Source organism: Taudactylus pleione, unplaced genomic scaffold (genome assembly GCF_031769625.1).
Source record: "Taudactylus pleione unplaced genomic scaffold, aTauple2 ptg000179l, whole genome shotgun sequence".
Taxonomy (NCBI): Eukaryota; Metazoa; Chordata; class Amphibia; order Anura; family Myobatrachidae; genus Taudactylus; species Taudactylus pleione.
In genome coordinates, this window is record NW_028284581.1 from 31776380 (window position 1) to 31780488 (window position 4109).

General features: G+C 45.2%; 1 pseudogene; it reads right to left on the reverse strand.

Moving 5' to 3' along the window:
- Positions 1-1725: 1725 nt before the first annotated feature.
- On the reverse strand, positions 1726-3191 carry LOC148519985 (uncharacterized; annotated as a pseudogene).
- Positions 3192-4109: the final 918 nt, after the last annotated feature.

Sequence of the window (4109 nt, forward strand, 5' to 3'; positions counted from 1 at the left end):
CGGTTGGCCATGTCGCAGTGACGGGTCTCCAGAAAGGCTTTTTAATGGGCGGCAAACTTGCTAGGGTACTGGGTTTAACTGACTGTCGATAACAGCGGGTGGGTAGCAGCCACTATAATGTGGTGTGCGTATGGTGCAGTCTCTTACCACCCAGCTTCGCTGATTCACCCCATCTCCTCTCTCCTTCTGCAGAGACAGTTACTGCAACCAGCTATCTAGGACTAGCCGCACCTCCGCTGCTGCATCAGGCCACCAGTCTCCGCCCCCAGCTGCACCTCCTTTCCCGACTGCCTTCCGCTTCTTGCTGACAGGTTCTCTCTGCCTCCACGATGTCTGTGGACCACAACACCGACTCTCAGCACACCCGGATCGACACGCCTGCCCTTCGGCTCTAACAGGTAAGCGGTGCCTTGGACCTCTCTTCAGCCACTGTTCACTCCAGGAACTACTGCCTCTCTCTCAGCGGCACCGCCACCAACATCCCTGAGGTACAGGCCCCTTAGCACAGGAGCTCGGATCCACTTAACTGCCTCAGGCAACGACTCCAACTGTCAGTCCTGCAGTCCCTTAGGTCTCCTTCCTCCGGGTACCCTGCACGGTCTGGCTTCTCTATATTCCCCAATGTCCAACCGGGGTATCTTTTCCCCTATTTACCATCCTTTGGTAGCGTCCTGCTCTCGCGCCCCTGAGTAACACTGGGTCCCTCTATCCAGACCATACCATAGGTTCTCCTTTTATGGGGACAGTTTATACAGCCATTTTATCAACAAATTACACTTTATAACAACATTTTTCACTAAATAACAGTGGATTTGTCTTCATACATATATAGGGGCACTCCTGACTATTTTTACTGGCACAACTTTATACAGAAATGGGATCCTCTAATTCCGGGGTACGACATTCCTCCTCACGCATTTTGCCATTTTAACAAGTTTAGCAAACATCACTTTATAACATTGTAGCTAAATGACAATATATCACTTTTATGCAGAACAACTATCATTTACATTTCTTTCTTTTAAGTAAAAAGACAGTATGATAGCTTGATGCACGCAACCTTTAGTTACAATAACTAATTCTCTTTCTAATGGGTAGAGGTTCCCTTGCATTTCTTCCCTGACTGGTTACATGCCTGTTGTAAAATTGAAGCTACCTCTCTATAGCCTATTGTTATGTATTTGTCGTCTGGACGGTACCACAATGGGAAAAGGCTTCTCACTGTTTCCTAAGCTGTACTAGGAGTATCGGTAGGGATATCTGATTCTGACTTCAATTTAACTGAATCTGGGCATTGGGGGGTAGGAGTTTCCAATTCTCTTGCCATGGCCGTGTGTATCACCCTTTCAGTGTCTCTTTCTTGTTCAGCGGCACTTGAATTCGCTGGATTGAAGCAACTTGCTCTAGATTTGATGTTCTCCACTCTGGATTCACTGTCAGGTACTGGCTCTGGTGAAAGTTGTGGCCTGGCCATGCTCTGCTGACCCCGAGCGCTGTTTCTCTTTGTCTGTCCACAACTTGTTCATCTGTTCATTCCGATGGCTGACCTTTCACATGGTCACTAAGGCATTTTTGTCTGTATCCATAGGGTTTCTGTAGATAGTATGGCATCTGATAAGGCTGTCATTGAGTTGTATTTTGTTTCACCCTTCCTACTTCATTGGGCTCTTCCCAATATTCATAATACCAATAGTTTGACTGATAATTACGTGGATAACCTCTCTGTCATGAATAGCACCAATAATGCTTACGATTTGCTGCATATCTGTTGTCTTGAACTGCTATACCACCAGGACCAGTTACATTAGCAACCTGCAGACCTTTCATTCCTTTGACCACATCAAACTCTACAGTCTCTCCTTCTCCCAGACTTCAATAATATTGTCTGGGGTTGTTCTTTTGAATGGCTGAGTAATGCACAAAGATATCTCGCTTGGTGTCCTCACGATTAATGAATCCGTACCCACGTCTAACATGAAACCAGATGACTTTTCCCAAAACCTTCCCATTCTGGACCAGAGGATCAACATCTATGATGGCGGCCAATTCATCCTCACCGAGATTACATGGTTTGTCATAGTGGAGCCGCCATTCTCCATTGGTAGGTCCTTGTCTTGTTCGCCCCGAGGTTTGGCCTCCAGCCTCGGGGCATTGGAGTTTAAATTTTCCGCCTGAGGACAATTCCTCTTGATATGACCTGACCTCTGGCAATGACGGCAAATAGGACGTCCCTGGGCATCAAACTGATCAGTAGCTTGCCGACCCGTTCTCCTAGGAGGGACCCACCAATTGTCTGAGCTTTGTTCCCTTTCACTTCTCCACCTCGAAGTTTGGGAATTAGGGGACTTATATTTCTTTAGAGTTCGAACTTCATTACGAATTTCAGCCATACCTGAAGTTAATTCCTTTAATTGTTTTTGTAAAATTTCAAAAGGATCCGAAGATGGAGTCTGAACACTTTGTTTCGCAGTATCATTTTTCTTCAAATTGTTTTCCCCTTCTATGTATTTTGTCCTTGCCAAGCTCTGACTCTCCTGATACCCTGGTATTTCTGGAAACTTTAATTCCGACCCAATCTGGGATCCCACCACCTTAATAGCTGTTTCCTTAAAATCAAAGAAAGAGTGCTCAGGCATCTGCATCCTTAACAGTTTTAATTGTGTTTTTATAGCTTCTCTACCAGAGCCCTCAATGAATTGAGCTATCAGCACCTCATCAGGATCAGCAATTTCGTCTTCTCCGATTGTACGGATATCTCGCAACGCCTCCTGCAGACTCTGAGCATAATCCCTCAACGTTTCTCCCGGAAATTGCTTACGTCCATAAAACAGCGTCTTTAGTTCTGATACGGTTCTAGTTTCGAATGTGGTGGCTAATCATTGGAAGATCTGATCTACATTTCGTCTTTTCTCTGCTGGCCAGGATGTCACCTCGTGAAGGGCTACCCCTTTTAGTTGCCCAATGAGAGTTTCTACTTGCTTACATTCATTTAAAGGGTACAATATAAACATTGATCTAATTTTATTCTTGAATTCTGTTAAGTTGCTCCCTTCACCTCCATACATATCCCCACTATAGGTAGGTAGACAGGGAACACCAAAATAATATGGAAGAGATATGGGATTAACTTGCGGTACACCACTTCCACTTGCTCCAGCTGAATCTCCCATTGCTCTCTGCTCTTGTGACATTGTAAAGATTTCCAGTTATCTGGACTTTAAGGAAGCATCAATCAAGGTTGTAGGATACACCCGAGATGATGAAATTTCCTTAGTAGAAATGCCAGGGTTCTAAGAAATAGGTAAGGAATCTTCAGCTTCTATGGGAGTTCCTAACACGACAAAAGGAAATGCAGTACAAAATGCTCAAAATAGCTCCACCCAGCTACATAATCTGACGAGTCAGATGGAAAAATTGGCATCAGGAGTGACAGAGATGTGCCAAGAGACAAAAAAAACTCTCCAGGAAAAATATAGACCCTGCCGAGAATCAATGGCGCACAGAAAGAAGGAGGGCAACCTCCAAATGGTGGACCCCTCCTCACACTAATGGACATCGTCCAACTGACCAATTCAATTCCCTAGGATGCCCGATCTGCCGTAAATGTAACCAGGTTGGGCATATCGAGCATAACTGCAATCAACAAAAACCTTTAAACGCCAATTCCCCGAGGATGGAGGACAATCCTCGGGGAATGTCAGCAGAATAGACCCTGCCCCGGAACAGTGGTGGCCTAAGTTTGTGGGGAAGTGTCCGGTGGTACCCATCACTTTAGGTGGAGTATAAATGCTGGCCATGCTTGAAACAGGATCCCAGGTGACCACTATGAAATTCGACACTTATCAGAAATTTTGGGACATTAAACAACTTCTCCTTCCACCACCGACATGGCTACAACTTATTGCCAGTAATGGGCTAGGAATATCCTGTCAGGGATATTGGGAGGTAGATGTCAAGGTTCGGAAGACAGTGTTACCTAAACAGGGGTGTATAGTCACCAATGTAAATGGCCCTAATGCTATACCCCTCTTATTGGGATGAACATTCTCCAAAATTGCCCAGAGGAGCTTATATCAGCCATAAAAATCGAGCTTTGCTGAAAGAGTCCA